The sequence below is a fragment of the Acomys minous genome, assembly GCF_964271855.1.
Source record: "Acomys minous genome assembly, chromosome: 14".
NCBI lineage: Eukaryota > Metazoa > Chordata > Mammalia > Rodentia > Muridae > Acomys > Acomys minous.
Window position 1 is genome coordinate 53,926,211 of NC_140496.1, and position 24,747 is coordinate 53,950,957.

The 24,747-nt window shown below is 45.1% G+C and overlaps 1 long non-coding RNA gene and 1 pseudogene across 2 annotated transcripts in view; both read left to right on the forward strand.

The window, feature by feature from the left end:
• The first annotated feature begins 10,343 nt into the window (after window positions 1-10,343).
• Window positions 10,344-11,125, forward strand: LOC311583650 (glucosamine 6-phosphate N-acetyltransferase-like; annotated as a pseudogene). The gene has a single exon. The product of its transcript is annotated as a glucosamine 6-phosphate N-acetyltransferase-like (transcript).
• A 2,014-nt stretch (window positions 11,126-13,139) lies between these two features.
• Window positions 13,140-24,747, forward strand: part of LOC311582656 — a 71,009-nt gene continuing 59,401 nt past the window's right edge. Inside the window, exon 1 of the long non-coding RNA XR_014774184.1 lies at window positions 13,140-13,239. This is a non-coding gene — a long non-coding RNA (uncharacterized lncRNA). The remainder of the gene's footprint in view (window positions 13,240-24,747) is intronic.

Genomic DNA, 24,747 nt, shown 5'->3' on the forward strand with positions numbered 1-24,747 from the left:
TTCAATGATGGGTAAGATCCAGGGGATGTATGATCAACCTAAGACAGGAAGTTCATGATATACATGGACTTTCCCATGACGGGTAAGACATACATTGACATCCTGGACGACCTACAGCAGGAGCTCATTTTATATATAGAAGGGGGACCTGTGGGGAGCCGCAGCTGTGCTGGTACCGAACCATTACCTGTTTTTGTCTGCAGTTGAAACATTGTGGTCTGCTGATTGCCTTCATTTTCCTTGTTTTGAGTCTCATTGTTTGGCCTTTGGTTTGCTCCCTCTTGGGGACTTTCCACAGTGCTGTTCAGTTGCTGGTTCCTCTCCTATATAAGCAGCTCTGTTACTCCCAATAAACGGCATTCTCTTAGCACGAATGACCCATTGTTGTGTTGTCTTTTCAATCCGCAGACCCTTGTTGTAGCCTAGACAAGCAGTGTGGGTGCTGCATTAAATTAAACTCTTTTGTTTTGTTCTTTTACTCCTTCACATATATTATCAGATATGTGCTGATAGCATATCAGCATAAAGAACACATATGCTTTACATGTGTTCTCTCTTCCTAGCTCTAGGGTAGAGATCTTATTAGATTTATTCCTAAATTTATGCCTAGCTATGCCTGGTACCTAATAGACTCTTAGTAAAAATTGTTAACTAAATGAATGCTGTAGTTGATTTGAATATTTGACAACTTCAGTCAAGATCTTGTCTGCTGCCATTTACTGAGTCCAGGGCCCTGCACAGGTTAACGACTTCTGTTGCCTCATTTTATTCAGCTGTACATGATGATTACAGTATTACCTAGCTTACAGCATTACAGTGAGCAATTGAATACATGTCAAAGTGCATAGGTGTGAGTTTTCTATACTTTGTGTGGAGGCCAGAGGTCTGTGTCCGACGTCTTCCAGCTGCTCTCTACCTTAGCTCTGAGTCACAATCCCACTGAACATGGAGACTGCCATTGTGACTAGGCTGGCTGGCTCTTACCACACCAAAGCTCTGGAGTTGGAAAGAAGTGGGCAGTGCTGCACAGATATTATGTGGCTCAGGGTCTGAATTCGGGTCCTCCTGCTTGCAAAGCGGGCACTTCATGTGCTGGGCCTTCTCCCTAGCCCTAAAAAAAAAAAAGCAAAAAAAAAAACAACCCTTAAAATTATTGTTTCACATAATAACATTTTTTGTTTTTGTTTTTAGGAGATAGCGTTCCTCCTGTATCCTTGGCTGCCCTGGGCCAGCCTGTAGACCAGACTAGCCTCAAATTAAAGAGATCCACCTGCCTCTGTCTCCTGAGTGCTGGGATTAAAGGCCCGCACCCCCATTGCCTGGCTTCAAAAACATATTTTATTGTTGGCATGGGATAAAATCTAATTAGTTTTTATATTTTGTTTTTTGAATGAAATTTTGTTTGTTATTTGACTTTTTAAATAGTTTCTCTATATGTCTAGAATAAAATAAAAAAATACGCTGCTAAGGATGGTGGCCTCTCTGTAGTCTTAATGTGTATGTAAGGTTGATTTTTTATTTTTCAATCTAAAGCTGATGCCAAGTGATTGTCCCTACCACCACTCACGACAGTGGCTTTCATAGCCTTTGCTTTGAAGTTCCATTGGAAATATGACTGTGGTGACAGAAGGACAGTGGGAGACAGAGGGCAGACTTCTTGTTTTCAGACAGGACAATCCTTGAAGATCTCACGGAAGTCTGTTTCTTGTAGTTTAGGAAGGAGAGATGTTTTAACATCTTTAGTGAGATGTTTTCTGCCATCTCTCACAAGGATTCTTCCCTACATGTTGTATTTTGTTTCTCAAGTTGGAGCTTAAAGCAGCCTACCACAATAGTCTACAAAGCTACTGTTTTCTCTCCGTTTTATTTTGTTTTGAATACCTTGGGTTTTTTTTTTCTTCCCCTTTTGTGTTTTGGCAATGAGGCCCTGCCATGTACTACTAGATACTCTGAGCTGATGCGTCTTGAGTTTTTCTTATAAACTTAAAATTCTGTCTATGGTACTCTACTTGTATAACACTAGATATTTTTACTTAGCATTTGTACTTGGCAAAAGGGCTTTTTGTAGTTCCTTTTATAGCTCAGTCTTAACTTTAAATGATAGGATTCTAAGCTCTGTGCATTGAACATAAAAATGAGTATGAAATATCACTTGTTTTTTTAAAACATTTATTACAAAATATAATATAATTGTTAGTGTATGGACTGTGGTCCAGGGCCCTTTGCTGAGTGGTTTCTAACTTGATATTCAGAAGCAGCATATCAAGTGGGTGGAGAGGGGACAGCACTTTGTTGGGTCACTGGTATCAAAGGAACTGTGAGTTTTAAGTCCCCCTCATTCATGACCCAGGTCCTAACTCTTTTGTGAGCTACTCTTTTTTTTTGGTTTTTGAGACAGGGTTTCTCTGTGTAGCCTTTGCTGTAGACCAGGTTGGCCTCGAACTCAAAGTGATCCGCCTGCCTCTGCCTCCCTAGTGCAGTGAGCTACATTTTAAAAGGACAAAGTTTTGCATTTTTGTCATATAATTTGTAAATTTATGTTCCTCCTGATTACTGGGAGTTTTTCATTATTTCTGCCTAAGAAGAGGGTGTGTGATTCCTGGAATCTGTATTTACAGGTGTTTGCAGGATCCTGGGGTTTGGACTCCAGGCCTCATGAAACGCAGATACACATACAAGGGTAACAGGCAAGAGAAAGAAAGGTAGAGGTGCACAGGCGAGCTTTGTAATCCTAAAACAAAAGTGAGTCTGGGCTTCTCAACAGAGAATGTCAACCTTTTTTGTTTGTTTGTTTGAGACAGGGTTTCTCTATGTAGCCTTGGCTGTCCTGGACTCACTTTGTAGACCAGGCTGTCCTTGAACTCAGAGAGATCCGCCTGCCTCTGCCTCCCAAGTGCTGGGATTAAAGGCCTACACAACTGCACTTGGCCAGAATGTCAACATTTAAATGTCGTAACAGTTATATGGATCATTTTGTGGCTTTAAAAGCTACATGATTCTTACTAATATATTCTTAGAAAATTGGCATTGGTGCTTTCTTACTTGGCCAAGAAAAGATAATTTGAAAAATCACTTTTTATTTATTTTTAATTACATTCATTTATTTTGTGTGCATGTGGCTACATGTGTTAATGTGAGTGTATGGAAATCAGAGGACAATTTATGGGAAGTCAGTCCTCCTACCACGTGGGTTCTGGTGATCAAACTTGGATCTGGATCCTCATGATTGCTGACAAGTGCGTTAACCCCCTTAAATAAACCACATTTGTGTGTGTGTGTGTGTGTGTGTGTGTGTGTGTGTGTGTGTGTAGGTCAGAGGACATCTGGCAGGAGTCAGGTTTCTCCTTCTACTGTGTAGGTCCCAGGTATTGAACTCATTCTTCAGCACAGAACAGATCTATCCCTAGACTGTGTGTGACACTAGAGCAGTGATTGTCAACCAGTGGGTCCTGACCACTTTGTGGGTCAAAGACATTTTCACAGGGGGCTCTAAATGCTTCAGCAAAGTGGAAGGTGTGTGCTTTGTAATGTTGGAGTGAAATAGAAGCAGAGAGGCTTGAGCTGTCTGGAGCCCTCTCTCAATGGCAGGTTGGTGGCCATCTCCTTTATCACACAGTGGCCACGTCACTGTCCTCAGGCTCTTTGAACCTGCAAGAGGTGAACTCTGGCACCACACCTGAGTACAATGAGGATGTAACAGTGAATAGTAGGAAATAGTCTTTTTATTCAAAGAGATAGGTATTGGACAGAATGGGGGGTTAAAAAGTGTATTCAGCAAATACAATTTAAAGCCTTAGCAAAATCTCAAATCAAAGACAAGAACAAAGGAAAGAATAAAGAAATAACAAAACCTCAAAAGAAACCAAGACACCCATACAATCAAACAAAAAGCAAAATTAAGGTAAGCATCATTCTTTTTTTTTTTTTTTTTTTTTTTTTTTTGGTTTTTTGAGACAGGGTTTCTCTGTGTATCCCTGGCTGTCCTGGACTCACTTTGTAGACCAGGCTGGCCTTGAACTCACAGTGATCCGCCTGCCTCTGCCTCCCGAGTGCTAGGATTAAAGGCGTGCGCCACCACGCCCGGCTGTAAGCATCATTCTTGAAGTAGATTTTGTGGCACTGACCTACACCCTGTGGTCTGCCTTGTACACATAGTGGAAAGTAGCCACGGATTGTAATAACCTTTTCGAGACAAGGGTAGAGATGCCACTTTTGCGCTTTGTAGGTCAAGTCCTCCCAGTGCTAATCCTATAATATGTTGAGCACTACATAATCTTTTAGCCATCACCTATCTGTGTGCTTATTCAAAACCGAAATAGTACGTGGGGAGCATCTGCTGTCCAAAGCCATCAAAGATCACTTGACATCCTCTCTGAATCCTTTCTCAGGATTGTTTAGTTCAGTCTAGACTGTGAAACTGGAGAGCCCATGGTCAGTTTCCTTATGGAATAACAAATGACTAACATGGCTAGCAAGGGACTACCATCCCTGTAGAACACTAGCTGCAGCAGCACATGTGCATCACACGGGCATGACATGGAGTAGCTCCAGCACTGGACAGTCTAGACTATAAGATGGTTTTGGTGTGGTCTGTCTGGACGGCAGTGTGGCAGCAACACAGTCTCCCTTGACAGATTTCTCCCCACATGTGAAGGACTGAGGACTCTGAGCTTACAGAATGTCTCAGCACTAAACTGACCTAGTAACTATGAGCAGAAACATGTCCTCCCTCCATGATGTGCCCCTCACTGGGGCCACTTGCTCGTGGATGTCATGGTTCTGAGTAACATGTGGTGGGGATCTTTCTTTTACTTTTTGTATCTTGTGGTTCTTTCTGATGTTTGCTTTACTCCAGAAACAGAGAGCCAACAGACACATGGATCACACTGGGAATGGACCAGCTGCAGCAAGGTTGATATTTGCATCACTGTTGAGTCACAGCTACAAGGACACACCTTGTTCTGAGGAGGCCTTGATCCTATTGCTAAGTCACAGCTACAAGGACACACCTTGTTCTGAGGAGGCCTTGATCCTATTGCATCACTGTTGAGTCACAGCTACAAGGGCACAGCTGGTTCTGAGGAGGCCTTGATCCTAGAGTGGAGAGTGTCAGTTCTCTGCTGCTTCCGTTGCCTCCTCAGTCCTCTCAATGGTGCTGTCAGAGAAGGAAAGGCCTTGCTGGGTCACTGGCTAGACAAAGTCAGGGCCTGTTCACACATAGGAAACCAAAGCCAATGACGAAAATCACCCCCAGGAATGCCATGTTGCTGGGATAAGATGCAATGGTGGCTCACGTGGCCAGCACACTTATTGCTCCTGCGGCCGCAGCTCTGTCTGCAGGTGGCTCTCATCTTGCCTGTGGCTTATTCCAGCTCATGTTGTAAGTTTTCTGACCTAGAGGTAGAAGGAAGTTAGGGCACAGGCCTTGTGATGTCCTGCCATGTCAGCAATCAAGGTGCAACCTCCAAAATCTATATTGTACAGGACATCCTCCACAGATCTTTTACAGAATTCATTGTTTGTACCCCCAAGGAATAAGGCTCACAGTGTAGTTGGGCCTTGAATTTTTTGCAGCCTTTTGCAACAAGCATCAGTCTTGGTCTTAGAGGGTTGGGAGAGATGATAAGAACTTCTTTGTTGGGCATTTGGTGACAGGCGCAATAGTTACACAGCTCTAAGTGTCACAGTAATATTTATCAGTACCCTGACAAGATTGGCCTCCTTGGGCTGGACTTGCATAGACTGGGATGCCTCACAGGTTATTTTCCCATTGTAACTGTCCACACCCCATCCTGGAATGGAGGGGAAAGAGCTTACTGTAATCTTCTTTCAACTTAGATTAATTAGAAGTTGTAATGATGTGCAATATCTGACCCATGTCAGAGAGCCCAAATTCCCATTTCCAGGTGGGTGGTCTGTGTGGCTTAGAATAGCTGAAGTTTAAGGGCATCAATATGTAGCTGGATTTTTTTGTCTATTGTATTGCATTCTTTTTCTACCTCTTACAACACACCATCCCTTCCAACCTTCCCACACTAGGTAGGAGAAAAAGGATAGAGGGAAAAGGTCCTTTTAGACTTATTCCTGCTGACTTAGAGGCATTGAATTCCTTGGGGGAAGTTTGACCTTTGCCATTAAGATATCTAATTTATTCTTATTATTTCTTCTTTGAGCAGCATAACTACTTAGCATACCACAACCAACAGCATACCACAACCAACAGCATCAAACCACCAACCAGCCATACACCTATGATTTTATATATCTTCTGAAAAGTTCCCATGACTTCCCAACATCACACACCAGCAGAAACTATCTGTAGTTGGCAAAACCAAGGCCCTGGCCGAGCACTAGGCAAATCATAGGCAGCTGCTGTAAAGCAGCCCCTTATCCCCACACGTGAGATTAGAACAAAAACAAATAATCTTTCTGCATTTTTAAAAGAAAACAAAATTCTAAAATATTCACTGCATCTCTGTGTGATTCCATGATGGTAACAAGCTTCCTTCCAACAGTGTCACTGTATGTAAAGGTCCAATGCAAGGATCTGGGGGTGTCAGACTAGAAGGTCATTATTCTTCCATCTCCCTGCCTTTGCACCCCATCTCTCCCTGGTTCTGATCCTCTTTCTCCCTGACTCAAATGATACTTATATTGCTCCCAAGAATCTGAAAACGAAGATTTGCACAAAGCAATGGAATATGTTCAATTGTTTATCACTCTGTAACCAACAACTACAAGCTCCATGGTCTGAGCCAGCCTGCATCATCTTTTGTCCAGAGTGGGCTAGTCTGACAGGGAAGGGCAATTCACGCAGAAGACCACTTCCCTTTGCCCAGAAACATGAAGAACGGACAGCAGAGCAACCAGGGGGTTATGTCTCAACACCAGTGTATTAAATCCCCTGTTCAGGGCTTCATAGGGGCTTTTAGTCACCAAATGTCGGTGGTCATCCTTTTGGCTCAACCTCTACTCTCAGCAAGACACATTTAATGTCCAGCACTGAGCCTGATAATTTTCTGAGTGGGATTCTCTGTGAACAAGCATACGTTAGTTTGCATACCATTGGTGCTAGATAGAATGCGCTTGACCAGGGTGCAAGCACACAGCTGGCTGGACTTAGGTTGGGCTCCCTGCTGTGGCTATCTGTATCCTTACCAGATGTCAGCCTCCAGGGAGCCCAGCTGCTCCATCAGCACTGGAAAGCAGAGAGACATGGCAAAGGGACCTTGAGTGACATTGAAATACATAGAGAGTGCCCTTGACTGTGCTGGTCCTGTGGTAGGATGGTCCCTAGTCTGATTCCTCCTAAGTGATCATTTCTCTTCCTATGCCAGCCCTGCTCTATCATTCTTGCTCAGCCTCTAGTCACCATTTTCTGTTGTCAAGTCTACTTCACATTTCTCAGAAGGGAGGTGACTTGGGAATTACATTTTTAAGGGACAGTTATGTTACTTTCCCAGGCAACATACGTGGCATCCAAGAGGAACTTGACAGATATTGATGAAAGAGAGCAGAGATTGCATGGCCCTGTCTTGTAAGGCACGCAGCTAAGGCTGAGCAGTGTGAGGATGGAGCACGCTCAGAGGGAACTCTGATAGGACTTCTGTTCTCAGTGTAGGATGTGATAGCGCCTTTGTGTCAGAAGTTGTGTGAGCCTTTTGGTGGTTAGTGAGACATGTGACAGAGAGTCTCCTGAAGGTGGATTCTACCTAGAGAGACTCCGAGTATGGAAGTCGGCTGTATGGTGTGGAACACATGCCTGCCTGATGAGTGGAGTGCCCTGTGTGAGTACGGAGATGGGCTGCGAACATTTGAAGGTCTGGAGCAAACACAGTTCCTGAGAGTACCACATACATCCTGGTTAAGAATATTAGCAGTCTGGGACTTGTGGTTTAGCTCAGTGGGCAAATGTGCTCATCATGAAACCTGGCAATCTTTAGTTCAATCCCCCAAATCCATATAAAGATGGAAGGAGTCCATTAAGCTGTTTTCTGATATACACGTCATGGGACATGCACACCTCACAGCCTGATTTACGAAAGACTCTGTCTCCCAAAATGAAGGACGAGAAGGACAAGGTGAGAAGAGAATTTCGGGTGTGGAGAGGGGAACCACACATTACAGGCAACTGATACCAGAAACAGTGGGCAAGAATGCCTCCTTAGATACAGCTCAGTGATTAAGGGAGGGAGGGAGGAAGAGAAGGGCAGAAGGACAATGAGGGAGGGAGGGAGAAGGAATTGAGGGAGGGAAGGTGCAAGGGAGGGAGGGAGAAACAGGCAGGGAGTTCTAAGGTTACCTCTAAGCTGGGAGTGAAACTGAGTGGTAGAGCATATACCTGCACACACACAGCCCTGCATTCAATCTGCAACACCAAAACCAAAGGCCACTCATATCACGTGGTGGAATAAAGGGATTCTTAAAAGGGCTGCTTGCTCAAGGACACCGTACGACCTTTGCAGAGATGCTACCACTTCCTCCCCTGCTTCAGTCAGGAACAAGAAGACAAAATATAGAGAATCAAAGATGACAGACACAGTTGAAGGACTAGAAAGAAGTTGTGTTATTGCTTCTCATTTCATCCTGTATTGAGAATAGAATGTTAAGCCTGGAGATGTTTATCAGTAGGAGAACACATGCTTAGCCAAGGGAAGTCTGTACTTCAGTTTTTTACAGTTTGTACATTTTTGCTCAGCACCAAAACAAACAAACACACAGAAAAGAGCAACATTAGCTCAAGGGTTTACTGAACAACTGCTAAAGAATGTATGAAATGAAAGGAGAGCAGTGACCATTGCACAGACAGCTGATCAGTTTACAGTCTTGGTGAGTCAGCCAGACCAGGCTGTTGAGCCAGCATGTTGCGGAGCCTTTGCTGAGTTGCTGGGAACAGACAAGGTCTCAGCATGGGCTGCTAGCAGGAGCCTTGTTTCCCAGATCCTTGGCTTCAAAATGATACATCAGGTCCACACACAAAAGGGTATCATGTTGTGTCCTATGACGACTCAGTTTTTCTTGCTGGGGAGACAAGGGTAATCTGTCTGTCAAAGTGATTTTCAGGGCGAATTGAGAATGTAGACCTCTGTCTGGAAAAATGACTTTCTTCATGTGGGAAATCAGGTAGTCTCAGGATGGGGTCCAAACACCATTCCTTCAGTGATGGGATGGGAGCCTGTGCTCTACCATTTGTATGTTTAAAAAGGAATGGGAAGTAATTATTTTTAAAAATATACTACCTTTTGGGGCCTGGGAGACAGTGTGGCTGGTAAGACACTTGCTGGACAAGGGTCCACTCCATGAAGCATATGTGCTCCCCGAACATGCACTAACTAAATTGATAAATAACCTTTAAAAATGAAACAAATGAAATATTGGCAGAGAGAAGACCCACCAGGATGTGATGCTGTTGGGATGTTCGGATTGGGATCTAGCATCAGGTCTTGTAGTCATTGAGGAGGTGCCCCTGAGGGACTCTGACACCCCCTTTCTTGCCTTCCAGCTTTGATGTGGTGGCTTAGCATAAGCTCAGAAACAACAAAGGTAAATAATCATGTACTGAGACCTCTAAAACTGCAAGCCCAAAGAAACCTTTATATATAGGTGTGTGTGTGTGTGTGTGTGTGTGTGTGTGTGTGTGTGTGTGTGTGTATTAAAGCTATTTGCTACAGTTAGGGAAATGCAGTAACATGCCCTCTTTCTCTCTGGCTTGGCACCACTGCTGTGTGGCTAATGTGGTGCTGATGAGACTGGATTATTTAGTTCACGTCCCTGCAAATGGGTATTTTCATGTCTCCTCAGCTGAAGAAAGTGAAGACCCCAGAGACCGAGTTCCTGGGTGATATAACGTCCAGCATGTTGGAAATGGCCCTGCACTCTCATCACCTAACACCAGCTCATTTTCTAGTAGCACATGATAAACCCAACAGTGTAAGGAGACTTAAAGCACATACAGTCTTTTAAAGCATTTTAAGGACTTATTGCGGCTGGAGAGATGGCTCAGTGGTTAAGAGTGCTTCCTGCTCTTCCAGAGGTCCTGAGTTCAACTCCCAGCAATCACATGGTGGTTCACAACCATCTATAATGTGATCTGTTACCCCCTTCTGGCATACGGCAGAACACTGTATACATAATAAAAATAAGTCTTTAAAAAGATATATAAAATAGCTCTCCCCCGGAGCCCTGGGGCGGCGTGCGTGTGCAGCAGTGCGGGAGGGCAGGGCAGAGCCGAGGCGTTGGTCTGGCCACGTTAGACCCGGTGGTTCCGGCTGCGGCGCTGGGGGTGCAGGAGGGGGTGGGGCTGGAGCTGCAGCCTGATCGGATGCGGCGCTGTGACCACGCGCCGGCTTCACTGGGAAGATGAAACCTGATGAGACGCCTATGTTTGACCCAAGCCTGCTCAGAGATGTCGACTGGAGCGAAAATACAGTCACATTTTCTCCGGCCATTTCCCCAACGCATCCTGGAGAAGGCTTGGTTTTGCGGCCTCTTTGTACTGCCGACTTGAATAAAGGTTTTTTTAAAGATACTGGGTCAGTTGACGGTCAGCCCTGAGCAGTTCATGAAGTCTTTTGAGCATATGAAGAAGTCCGGGGATTACTATGTCACAGTGGTGGAAGATGTGACCCTAGGGCAAATTGTTGCCACAGCGACTCTGATAATAGAACATAAATTTATCCACTCATATGCTAAGAGAGGAAGAGTGGAAGATGTTGTCGTCAGTGACGAGTGCAGAGGGAAGCAGCTCGGCAAACTGTTATTATCAACTCTTACTTTGCTAAGCAAGGAACTGAACTGTTACAAGACCACACTTGAATGTCTACCACAAAATGTTGATTTCTACAAAAAGTTTGGCTATACAGTATCTGAAGAAAAGTACATGTGTCAGAGACAGCTAAACTAAAAACCACCATCAAGAGGGTAATGCTACAAGGCTTTACTGTTCCAGAGTTCGTTTTTGTTTCTGCAACCAAGTGAGCTCCACAACTACTAGACCGAAAAACCGCTGTAGCATGTAAGAGTAGTGACGGGAGTGGATGCCTATGGCTACTGAACATGCTTGTAGAGTACAAATGACCATACAGAGGGATGATTTTTAACCAAAGGAATATATTTTTGACTTGAATCTTTTCTTGCATTGTATTTTTCTAAAGTTTGTTTTCATTTCTTGGTAGTCAGGAATCTGGGTAGTAAGAGTTAGGTCTGCTCTGTGCTGCTCATTCTTAAATACATGTGTATATACTGAGTAAGGCTGTTTATCACATACAATTATTTTTGTCTCATATATCAAAATAGACAGTGCACTATTTCTCACAATACAGGGAGTTGGACACTTCTATTATTATAATCAGATACATATTTGCACATTGTTGATCTTAATACTACATATAACGGGGTGTGGTGGCGCACGCCTTTAATCCCAGTGCTCGGGAGGCAGAGACAGGTGGATCTCTGCAAGTTCCAGGACAGCCTGGTCTACAAAGTGAGTCCAGGACAGTCAACACTACACAGAGAAACCCTGTCTCAAAACAAAACAAAACAAAACAAAACAAAAAAACACAACAACAAAAGACAAAAACCAAAAACAAACTACACACAACTTGGACAGTCTTTTAACAAGGTAAAACAGCTTAAGTAACTATTCTACTAAGTGTTTTGTATAGTCCACCTATTTTATCTGTCAAATGAAGTTAGAACAATCCAAGGGTGGACACAGAGACCTAGGGTCCTTTCCATCAGTGAGTGAGCAGCTCTAGTGGAACCACACACACCTGAAGCCTCTGCGTCATGAAAGACACGCGGTCCTGCCTGTTACATCTCTAACGTGATGGTAGCCTTTCTACTTGATGTGATTATAATGGTACTATTATTCTGATCACTGTCCTGTTTTATTTATTTTTATTTTTTAAAAGTAGAAGAATTAGACACTCTACTAATAATAGTTCTAATCTTTCGCATTCTATGGTACATTAAATTTGTTTCTATGAACAGCAAAAAAGATATATAAAATAAAAACTTATTCTGTGAATGTGTGTGTGTGCATAAGTACATGTACCTTGTGTTTCCCTCCCTCCCCTTGTCTCCCTTTATCTCCCCGTGTGTGTGTGTGTGTGTGTGTGTGTGTGTGTGTGTGTGTGTGCATGTGTATCTGCATAGTCAGGGGAAAGCTCTGTGGAGTCTATTTTCAACCTCTAACTTTTAAAAAATGTACTGCCAGCGGGATGCATCATAGGCTCTAAGATCAAAATTCCTCAGAGTGACTATGGTACATGGGTTATAACTTACCCCATAAAACTCTCTATTTGAAACTTTAATTTTTATCCTTACTTAATGTGATGATTTAAGACCATCTTCAAGGAATAAAGTACTGACCATGCATGTGGAAAAAAATGTGTATGTATCAGGGTTTTGCCTGCATGTATTTCTATGTAACACATGCATTCCTGGTGTCTGAGGAGTCCAGAAGATGACATTGGATCTCTTGGAACTGGAGTTACAGATGGGTGTGAGTTGCCATGTGGGTGCTGGGAATTGAACATGGATCCTCAGGAAGAGCAGCCAGTAACCGAGCCATCTCTCCAGCACCTGTTGTCACTTTTACATGTGTTCCGGATTCAACTCAAGCCATGAGGCTTGCTAGGCAAGTGCCTTTGGGATTGAAGCCATCTCCCTGGTCCAGATAAAATAGGTTCTTCACAGTGGCAACTATGGCACAGCATGCTTTGGAAAGCCCATATTATAATCTAGAAGGAAGCAGGGCCCTGGTTATTATGTACTACAGCTACACCTCTGCCACTGGGTGTGTCTGTCACAGGTTGGGGCAGCCAGCCAAAGAATTGCTGATCAGAGTATGATACATAATTATTTTTGTTTTGTTTCTCGAGACAGGGTTTTCTGTTTTACCCCTGGCTGTCCTGGATTCACTTAGTAGACCAGGCTGGACGATATGTGCTTTTTACTGGTCCATGGCTGCCTTCCACCCTGTGGGACTCAATTCTTGAAAGGCCTTAGGTCTTCCGGCCTCCTTGCCTCCCCCCTCCAAGCCCCGCTCTCGAGGCCGCCCCTCCCCTTCCCTGGGGAGACCCCCGCGAGAATGAGGGGGCGGCGCCCTGAGGCCTTGGGAACAGGAAACAGGAAGAGCGTCTGAGGCATGCGCGTCCAAGGGACGCTCCCAGGTTTAGGCTCCTGGCGCCAGCATCCGGACACAGGGTTCGTAAAGCAGAGCCCCCGACTCCGCAGGTGAGTAGGGCCTAGGTGAAGAGCTGAGGGGACGGGAGCCGATTGTGGCCAAGCAGGGCCAGTCGTGACCCAGGATGGCAAGTGGAGTTGCGGAGTCCGCATCCTCATGCCGGGTCCTGTACACGGTGGAGCGGCTGCCCAGGATGCGGACTTGGGCTCAGAAAGCCACAGTCCCAGTTCTCTCCGGCTCTCACCAGGAGCGTGGTCCGCACTGAGCTCTGCGCTCTGGTGCGGTGCAGCTGCGCCGGTCCCAAACTTTGACCAACTCCGAGAGGCCGCCAAGCTACCGCCTTTGCCCTCTTTTGGGAGGGGAAGTCAGAGGCGACCCCAGCTTGTGTCTGCGCTCACCAGTCCCCTTGGAAAACTCGGGGAGCATGCTTGATTGGGAGCACCTGTTGGCATTTAAGGCGCTTCGGTCTCTGCAGTGCTTCCTGAAGATGTCCTTTCGATCTGTGGTTGTATTATTAGTTTGTACTTAATTGTTCAAAACTGGGACACTTCTCTCTGGGGCAGAGAAGCCTTTTGCATCCGTGTGAGGGTCGTCCCTGTTCCCTGGCGCTCTTACTGTTGGGCACTTCCGAGGCTGGCCCATCAGTAGTTGAAAGACAGTGACCCCATATTTGGGTTCATTCAGGATAGTTGTCCAAGTTCACAAATCCCACGGTGGGAGTCCAACTCAAGGTCTCTTACACGCACGCACGCACGCACGCACGCACATAGAGGGTCTGTGTTTCTTCTTAGAGCCTTTAGCACAGATTTCCAGGTTCTTGTCTGTAGATTTACTACTTTTAAAGCAGGGGGAGGTGAGGGGGGGAGAGAGAGGGAGGCGCGGAGGGAGGGAGGAAGAGAGATAGGAAGAAAATAATTGGTCTTTTCAACAGACCTGTGTGCAAAAACAGGTGTGACTGAGAAGGAGCATGCCTGTGGAGGAAGTTAGGGCAGAAGCCAGATTGCCTGCGCTGATCACTTTACATCTGTTAGTGCCTTAAACTTTCTACGAATCAAGGTAGTCTGTAGTCATTTGCCAGACACCGGTGCTCTGATAGAAGACAAACCACATGTGTGAAGGTGGTCCTGATAGGAACTGAAAATTCCTGTGAGGGATATCGTCCGTTTTAATGATTGTTACATCCTAGTTCAGTGAACTGCTGATGGTGACAGTCTAGTCTTCTAGCTTTATAAGAGTTATTTCGTCCAGTTAGGTGTAGTGCATGATACTTCCTTTGGGGGTACTGGGGATGGAGCCTATGGTCTCAGATATGCCAGACTGTACTGCAGAACCACATCCAGGGCTCTGTAACACTCACGCTGGCTCTTTGGCTTGTGCATTCTCTCCTCTTCTATCATTACTTTAGCATTATGAATCAGAGAGCTTATTATAAGGCAAGATGCTCTGCTGTGCCAGCAGCAGCCTGGAGAGTCTCTGTGGCGCTTGTTGACTGTGTTGAGAGACCACGCAGATGATAAACCTTCACCATCTAGGTTAGTGTGTGTGCATGGGGTGATAGCAGCACAGTAAAGCTCAGTGTGCGTCCTGTCATTAGCCACACCTGCCTTAATATGGTAAAGAAAAGTAGGAGCTCTCTGTTACATAAAATGGAGATTCAGTAAAAATTGTAGGATACTGCTTTTTTCCTTGACCAGAATGAGAAAATAGTAAGCCTTCTCAAAAAACTTGAACATCAGAGAAGATGTAACAACACTGACTTATAAAAGACACTTTCTAAAGGAAAAGTTAGGGTTTAACTTTTAAAAATCTTTATAAATTAATGGAAATGGACTTTCTCTAACTCATTTTTCATTGCAATTTGAAGACATGCTAGGTCCTTGCTAGGATATGGGAAGGCTGGGTCACTCGCTGACAGCTGGTGTAAATACCATAGAACTGGCATCTTTACCAATGTTTAACAGAATTCTAACGGTAAAGTACGTGTGTGGATGTGATGTGGGTGATCTTCTCAAAATGGTCAGGATAATCCATGTGACAGTTGAGACTTTAAACTGCATGAGGATCCCATCTGAGTATCCCTTCCTGCGTGGACACCTGCCCTTGAGTGATGCCCAGGCAAGGCAGCAGTGAGGTGCCCCTCCTCTGCCCGGCTCAGGAAAGATCTGGAAGCAGGACATGAAATCTGGGGCACTGTCCTGTCCTTGAACCTGAGCTCAAGACTCCTGGCCTGGAACAGTTTCCTTTTGCTGTGCTTTGCTGCTGTTCTATCAGTTTTGAGTGGCAGCAACTCTGGGGCTTGGGTTTACCTGAGTACTTGCCCTCAAATATGAATTGGAACTATAGGCCCAGGGTCAGAAATGTTTTTACTCATAGCAGGAGGCTAAAACTTTGGATCAGGCTCTACCTAGAGCTGTTGGAGGGTGACCTCAGTAGCAGGCTTGGCTTCCCCCCGCCCATCCTCCTGGGTGACCCTGAGCCTATTGGACTCTGACAGCTCTGTCTGAACTGACGGGCCCTTAAGGGGCTGATGCACCACGTGGAGTCAGTCTCCCACCTGTGGGGCATCTGTCCATCACCTGCTGAGACTTTGGTGCTGGAGAGCATGTGAGGTTCTTGTTTCCCAGAGGCTGCTGTGTACTCCTCCCTGTATTCCACTCACGCAGCGTTTCTGGAAGAAGGCAGAGCCCTACACATCATTCTGACCCTCCAGCTTGAGAAGACTGCTGCTGTGGCTCACACGTTTTTATGCACTCTTTTGTATCTCCCTAGAGAAAAGCAGTGTGTTCTCTTTGTGTGTGGTGTGATACAGTCTCTAATATCCCAGTTACCTTCTCTGGGGTCTGCTTCATGTAGTAAGTAGTGACCCTCTGAGAGGGTCACTGTCTATTAGGGAAATGAAAGGCTCTGGGTTGTTAGGACTCTAAGAGTTCTGCACATACAGATGTTTGTCAGCTGAGATGCTGTGGCTGCCAGTGATGGAAAACCTAGTTTAGTGCAGTGAAAACAAATGGGAGGTGACAAGAAGACTTGAAGGTGTCAACTGTGGCTGAGGTTGCTTTAGTCCCTCTGTGCATAGCACTATGTGGGTGCATCACTCTGCAAAGAGGGAGAGTTGGCTCCTGTAACTTAAGAGCAAGGAGTTTGGTTGAAGAGATGGTGCACTGGTTGAGAGTGCTTACTGCTCTTTTCTTTTTTGGGGGGTGGGGGGACAGGGTTTCTCTGTGTAGCCTTGGCTGTCCTAGACTTGCTTTGTAGACCAGGCTGGCCTCGAACTCACAGCGATCCACCTGCCTCTCCCTCCCGAGTGCTGGGATTAAAGGCGTGCGCCACCATGCCCGGCCCCTTACTGCTCTTTAAAAAAAAATTATTATTATTATTTAACATGACATCCTAATTGTAATCCCCTTGTTGTTTTCCTGTTCCTACCTTCCCTCCCTTTCCATTCTATTTTGGCCTCCAACCTCTGACAGGTAGGGTCCTCTTCCCCAACCATCTTACCACAGCCTACCAGGTCTCATCTTGAGAGCCTGCATTACTTTCCTCTCCCCTCAGGGGCAGTGAACTTTCCACAGGACCTCTCCCCTCAGGGACAGTGAACAAATGAAAGGCATCAGAGTTCTTCTCAGAGGCAGTCCCCTGTAGCAAGCCATAATTCAGGACTGTGACTTAGTGAGTGCAAAGACAGCCTTCTGCTAGCCAGACCCTGCTGGGAGGATCCTTTGTGTTGTTGCAGAAGCTGCAACACCTGGATGTGTGGACTACCTCCTGCTGAGATAAGACAAAGAAACTTGGGCAGAGAGTCTTTCCAGGCTCTGCTCTCTTTCCCCCCCCCCCCCCAGGACTTGTAACAAGTTTCTGTAATAGGAGAATTTAGCAGGCGAATGCTTCCTTTATAGCCTGCCCTGAGGGCAAAGCCGGATGGAGTTTGCAGTGGTGTCTGGTGTCTGTATAAACCTTGCATTGTGCTTTAATAAATGGAGGCCTCCAACGGAGATCTTCTACCAGGTCTTCTTGTCTCTGTGTTCTCTGCTCTTGCCCCATCTGCATTCCTTTTTTCATGTGAACCCTGGTTTGAAGTTGTCCCATGGGACAGGACAGTCCCCTACTCATCTTCCTCCCCCTGTGGACAGTGAGCTGTCCATCATCTACATCTGAACAGGGAGTCTGGGTTTTCTGCTTGCAATGTCCTTGGTTGGTGCATCAGTTTGTGCAGGCCCCCCTGGGTCCAGATCCACATGCCTTGATAGCCTCCTTGTGGAGTTTCTGACAACCCCCCTCCCACATTTTTCCATCCCTCAACTCTTCAATACAATTCAAAGCTCTCCACCCAGAGTCCAGCTGCATGGCCCAGTATCTGTCCTGATCCCCCACTGGGTGGAATCTCTCAGAGGACATCTGGGTTGAGCTAATATCCACTTATAAATGAGTATATACCATGTGTCTTTCTGAGTCTGGGTTACTTCACTTAAGATGATCATTTCTAGTTCCATCCATTTGCCTGCAGATTTCAAGATTTCCTTGTTCTTGATAGCTGAATAGTATTCTATTGTACAAATGTCCCAGAGTTTCCTTGTCCATTCTTCAGTTGAGGGACATATAGGTTGTTTCCAGATTCTGGCTATTACGAATACGGTTGCTATGAACATAGTTGAGCAAGTATCCTTGTATGGTGGAGAATCTTTCGGGTATATGCCCAGGAGAGGAATAGCTGGGTCTTGAGGTAGCACTATTCCCAGTTTTCTGAGAAAATGCCAGGTTGATTTCCAAAGTGGTTGTACTAGTTTACACTCCTACCAGCAAAGGAGAAGTGTTCCCCTTTCTCCACATCCTCATCAGCATGTGCTGTCATTTGAGTTTTTGATCTTAGTCATTTTGATAGGTGTCATTTTGATTTGCATTTCCCTGATGACTAGAGATGTTGAACATTTCTTTAAGTGTTTCTCGGCCATTTGATATTCCTCTGTTGAGAACTCTGTTTAGCTCTGTACCCCATTTTTAATTGGGTTATTTGGTTTGGTGGTGCTTAATTACTTGGGTTCTTTGCATATTTTGGATATTGGCCCTTTGCCAGATGTAGGGTTGGTGAAGATCTTCTCTCAGTCTGTAGGCTGTTGTTTTGTTCTTTTGACTGTTTCCTTTGCCTTGCAGAAGCTTTTCAGTTTCAGGAGGTCCCATTTATTCATTGTTGATCTTAGAGCCTGAGCTAATGGTGTTCTCTTCAGGAAGTTGTCTCCTGTACCAACAAGTTTGAGGCTCTTACCCACTTTTCTTCTAACATATTTAGTGTGTCTGGTTTTGTGTTGAGGTCTTTAATCACTTGGACTTTAGTTTTGTGCAAGGCGATAAATATGAATCTATTTGCATTTTTCTATGTGTAGACATCCAGTTAGGCCAGCACCATTTGTTGAAGATGCTATCTTTTTTCCATTGTATGGATTTGGCTTCTTTGTCAAAAATCAAATGTCCATAGGTGTATGGGTTTATTTCTGGGTCTTTGATTGCATTCCACTGATCAACCAGCCTATTGCTGTGCCAATACCATGGTAACTGTTGCTCTATAATACAGCTTGAAATCCAGGATGGAAATTCTTCCAGGAATTCTTTTATTGTATAGGGATTGTTTTATTTTTTCATATGAGGTTGAGAATTGATCTTTCCAGTTCTGTAAAGAGTTGTGTAGGAATTTTGATGAAAATTGTATTGAATTTGTAGATTGCTTTTGGTAAGATGGCCATTTTACTATGTTGATTCTCCCGATCCATGAGCATGGGAGATCTTTGCCTCTTCTGATATCTTCTTCAGTTTCTTTCTTTAGAGACTTGAGGTTTTTTTCATAGAGTCTTTCACTTGCTTGGTTAAAGTTACACCAAGATACTTTATGGGTTTTTGTTTTGTTTTATTTTTTGTTTTTTGGCTGTTATGAAGTGTGTAGTTTCTCTAATTTCTTTCTCAGTCTATTTGTCTTTTGTATAAAGAAGGGCTACCGATTTTTTAAATATTAATTTTGTATCCAGGTACTTTGCTGAAGGTGTTTATCATCTTTAGGAGTTCCTTGGTAGAATTCTTGAGGTCACTTATGTGCATTATCATATCATCTGCGAATAGTGATAATTTGACCTCTTCTTTTCCAATTTGTATCCCTTTGATCTCCTTTAGTTGTTTTATTGCTTTAGTTAGGACTTCAAGCACTATATTAAAGAGATATAAAGAGAGTGAACAGCCTTGTCATGTCCCTGATTTTGATGGAATTGATTTAACTTTCTCTCCATTTAATTTAATGTTGGCTATAGGTTTGCTGTATATTGCCTTTACTATGTTTGTTTACATGCTTTGTATACCCCAATCTCTCCAAGACTTTTAACAGTAATGCATGTTGGACTTTTTCAAATGATTTTTTAGCATCTAAGGAGATGATCATGTGTTTTTTTTCCAGTTTCTTTATATGATGGATTACGTTGATGGATTTCTGTATATTGAACCATCTGTGCATGCCTGGTATGAAGCCTACTTGGTCATGGTGAATGATATTTTTGGTATGTTCTTGGATTTGGTTTGCAAGTATTGAATATTTTGTATCAACATTCATAAGGGAAATTTCTCTGAAATTCTCTTTCTTTTTGAGTCTTAATGAGGTATAGGTATCAAGGTGACTGTGGCCTCATAGAAAGAGTTTTATAATGATCCTTCTGTTTCTATTTTGTGGAGTACTTTGGAGAGAATTGGTATTAGCTCTTCTTTGAAGGTTTGGTAGAATTCTGCACTGAATCCATCTGGACCTGGGCTTATTTTGGTTGGAAGACTTTTGATGACTTCTTCTATTTCCTTAGGAGATACAGGACTACTTACTGCTCTTGCAGGAGACCAGAGTTAGTTTTCCAGTACCCAGGTGGGTGAGTCACAACCACCTGGCACTCCAGCTCTAGAGCTGGATCTGATAAATTCTTCTTGTCATTTACATGCACAAACAATTACTGAAACAAATCTTGAAACAAAGAACAAGGGGTGGGGTCTAGTCCAATGGAACTGCCAACAGCAGCAGGAGATACAACTCAGTGTCGTGTCAGTATAACCTGTGGACCCTAGAGCCTCTATGTGTGTTTGTTGCATGCTAGTGTGCATGCACGCTAAGGCCTGCATGGCTTGGCCTTGGAAACCTGACTAGGGTGATGTAGGAATGGGGCAATGACAGACATACAGAACAGCTGGGTCGTGTGGGATGTGCTCACTCTGATGGGAGCACCTACTACAATCATCACAAGGAGCAGGGAGAGCTAGTCTCACTAGGAGGGCTCAATTGGGGAGAGGTCATCTTGGAGGAGCAGGAGGAAGCTGTGGTTGCTGATTTTTGCACAGGCTGGCCTGTCCTCCCTAAACAGTTGCATCAGAGAAAGGAAGGCTTCATTATTGCTGGGTGACACCTGGGGGAAAACTTTGCCATTTTCATGTTCCTGAGTCACTGGGGTCTTTGACATGGCTATGACCATGTCAATAATACACCCATGGCTCCATCTGTGTGCTCCAGCCTGCGGGGTTTTCAAACGGAACCTGGGAGGGGGTGCCGAAGTGAAAGTAAAGGACAAGAGACATGAAGAAATGAGGGCAAGTCTGAACACTGATCCAAGCCCCTTTTATTGAAAATTCTTACAGGGTTTATATAGGCAATATCTAGGGCAAGGGCAGGGTTGCTGTGGGAACCTAAAGGCAGGTATCCAGCCATCCGTCCTTGGCAGGAAGAACTCCAAGATTAGGGATTGAGCGCTGAGGGAATACAGCTACAGAAGCAAGATAAGCAAGCAGCCTCCCAGGATCTGGAGGAGCCAGCTACGTGTCAGGCAGCAGTTCCCAGGGTCCAGGTGGAGTAGCCTGGGCTGACCTTAGCCTGCTACGTGCCAGGCAGAGTTATAGAAAATGGAATCTACAGACAAGGTGGAATTTCCCAATGTTTTAAGCCAAGAGCTGCTAAGGGCAGCTCCCCATATCTACGCACTCACTGTGTGTGTGTGTGTGTGTGTGTGTGTGTGTGTGTGTGTGTGTGTGTGTTTCTGTGTCTGTATGCTTGTATGTGTTCCCCAACAAAAAATTTCAGGATGACCGAAGTAAAGCAGTTAGTGTTGATGAAGCAGAAAGATCAGACACATTTAAAGAGTCAAATATGGGGCGAAACATGCTAAAGTGACTCAGTAGCAGCTGTATATGTGACTGCCGGACTTGAAGCTATGTGTTCTGCAGCTATATTTAGATACTAGGGAGAAATGCGCTGATACAGTTCTCTTCCTCTTCCCCTTCCTCCTCCTGCTCCTGCTCCTCTTCTTCTTCCTCCTCCTCCTCCTTTTCTTCTTCTTCTTTTTCTTTTTTGGTTTTTATTCCACACAGGGTTCCTCTGTGTAGCCTTGGCTGTCCTAGATTAGATTTGTATACCCACCTGTCCTCGAACTCACAGTGATCCACCTACCTCTGCCTCCCTGAATGCTGGGACTAAGCACATGGCTTAGTCCTTTTTTTTCCTTTTCTTTTCTTTTTCTTTCTTTTAGTTTTTTTGAGACAGGGCTTCTCTGTGTAGCATTGGCTGTCATGGACTCACTTTGTAGACCAGGCTGGTCTCAAATTCACAGCGATCTGCCTTCCAAGTGCTGGGATTAAAGGTGTGCACCACCACTGCCCAGCAGTCCTTTTTCTTATTCCATAGTAATCTGTCTTTGAAGAGAAGAGTTTTTAGGCACTTGGAGCTAACTTATAACTGGAGAAGGGAGAGCTAGGAGAGATGAATCTTGGGTCAAAGGGCAAGTGCCTTAGTCAGTGCTGTTAAAGTTCTTTGTGTTACACAATAAGAGACAGAAATTAGAACTAGGGGACAAAGGGGATCCTTTCCCATGTGTCTCAGGTGTTTTCTAAGAACCCTACATGAGACTACCTGGACCTGAGGTAGGTCCTGGGCTTGGAGGCAGGAGGCTATGGGAGCCTGGGGGAAGAAGGCTTTGGATGCCTGGTTCTTGCTGGGCTTGTGTAAGCCTCATTGTAGGGGTAGTGAGTTAGCTGTATCAGGCCCTGCATGTGGCCTGACAGGGACAGTGAGTTAGCTGTATCAGGCCCTATGTGTGGCCTGACAGGGACAGCGATTAAGCTGTATCAGGCCCTATGTGTGGCCTGACAGGGACAGTGAGTTAGCTGTATCAGGCCATATGTGAAGCCTGACAGGGATAGTGAGTTAGCTGTATCAGGCCCTATGTGTGGCCTGACAGGGACAGCGAGTTAGCTGTATCAGGCCATATGTGTGGCCTGACAGGGATAGTGAGTTAGCTGTATCAGGACATATGTGTGGCCTGACAAGGACAGTAAGTTAGCTGTATCAGGCCCTATGTGTGGCCTGACAGGGACAGCGAGTTAGCTGTATCAGACCCTGCATGTGGCCTGACAGGGATAGCAAGTTAGCTGTATCAGGCCCTATGTGTGGCCTGACAGGGACAGTGAGTTAGCTGTATCAGGCCATATGTGAGGCCTGACAGGGACAGTGAGTTAGCTGTATCAGGCCATATGTGAAGCCTGACAGGGACAGTGAGTTATCTGTATCAGGCCCTATGTGTGGCCTGACAGGGACAGCGAGTTAGCTGTATCAGGCCATATGTGTGGTCTGACAGGGACAGTAAGTTAGCTGTATCAGGCCATATGTGTGGCCTGACAGGGACAGTGAGTTAGCTGTATCAGGCCATAGTGAGGCCTGACAGGGATAGTGAGTTAGCTGTATCAGGCCATATGTGAAGCCTGACAGGGATAGTGAGTTAGCTGTATCAGGCCATATGTGAAGCCTGACAGGGATAGTGAGTTAGCTGTATCAGGCCCTATGTGTGGCCTGACAGGGATAGTGAGTTAGCTGTATCAGGCCATATGTGAAGCCTGACAGGGATAGCGAGTTAGCTGTATTAGGCCCTATGTGTGGCCTGACAGGGATAGTGAGTTAGCTGTATCAGGCCCTATGTGTGGCCTGACAGGGATAGTGAGTTAGCTGTATCAGGCCATATGTGAAGCCTGACAGGGATAGCGAGTTAGCTGTATTAGGCCCTATGTGTGGCCTGACAGGGATAGTGAGTTAGCTGTATCAGGCCGTACGTGAAGCCTGACAGGGACAGTGAGTTAGCTGTATCAGGCCCTATGTGTGGCCTGACAGGGACAGTGAGTTAGCTGTTTCAGGCCATATGTGAAGCCTGACAGGGATAGTGAGGTAGCTGTATCAGGCCCTATGTGTGGCCTGACAGGGATAGTGAGTTAGCTGTATCAGGCCATAGTGAGGCCTGACAGGGATAATGAGTTCTCTGTATCAGGCCCTATGTGTGGCCTGACAGGGATAGTGAGTTAACTGTATCAGGCAATATGTGAAGCCTGACAGGGATATCGAGTTAGCTGTATCAGGCCATATGTGTGGCCTGACAGGGACAGTGAGTTAGCTGTTTCAGGCCATATGTGAAGCCTGACAGGGATAGTGAGGTAGCTGTATCAGGCCATATGTGAAGCCTGACAGGGATAGTGAGTTAGCTGTATCAGGCCCTATGTGTGGCCTAACAGGGATAGTGAGTTAGCTGTATCAGGCCATATATGAAGCCTGACAGGGATAGTGAGTTAGCTGTATCACGCCCTATGTGTGGCCTGACAGGGATAGTGAGTTAGCTGTATCAGGCCCTATGTGTGACCTGTCAGGGATAGTGAGTTAGCTGTATCAGTCCCTATGTGTGGCCTGACAGGGACAGCGAGTTAGCTGTATCAGGCCCTATGTGTGGCCTGACAGGGATAGTGAGTTAGCTGTATCAGGTCCTATGTGTGGCCTGATAGGGACAGCAAGTTAACTGTATCAGGCCCTATGTGTGGCCTGACAGGGACAGTCAGTTAGCTGTATCAGGCCATATGTGTGGCCTGACTGTGACTCTGTCAGGAATGGAGGACGGGTCATTTGGAATTTGGGGCTAAATTTGTGTGTGTGTGTGTGTGTGTGTATGCGTGTGCATGCGCACACACACACATACACACACACACACACACACACACACACACAGAGAAACATGAGCAGAGAAAACATGAGAAACACAAGGTGGTTTGAGGCCTTCCAAATATGTAATTCTCTAGCAACCGATTAAGAAGAAAATTATATTGATGAAATTACTGACAGAAATTTTTAAAGTGTCAGGAGTTTGTTCTGTGGTAAAATGCTTGGTGCTCAAGCATGAGAAGCTGAGATTTGGGTCTCCAAATTCTACATAAAAGGCAGACATGGTAGTAAGACTGTAACTCCAGCACTGCTGTGGCAAGATGAGAGACTTCCAGAGTCACAAGTCAGCAGCCTGGTCTGCACAGTGTAAACTGATACTTGAGTCAAATAAGGCAGAAGGTAAGGACGGCCCCTGAGATTGTGTTTAACCTCCACAGGCATACCTAATGCACACTCGCAGTTGGACATGCTCCTGTGCTGACACATGAACAGTAACGCAGAAAAAAAAATCAGAGAAACTTCTTGTTCCTGTGAGTTAGTACAGAGACCCCCAGCTCCTCAGAGTGCTGAGAATAAAGGATTA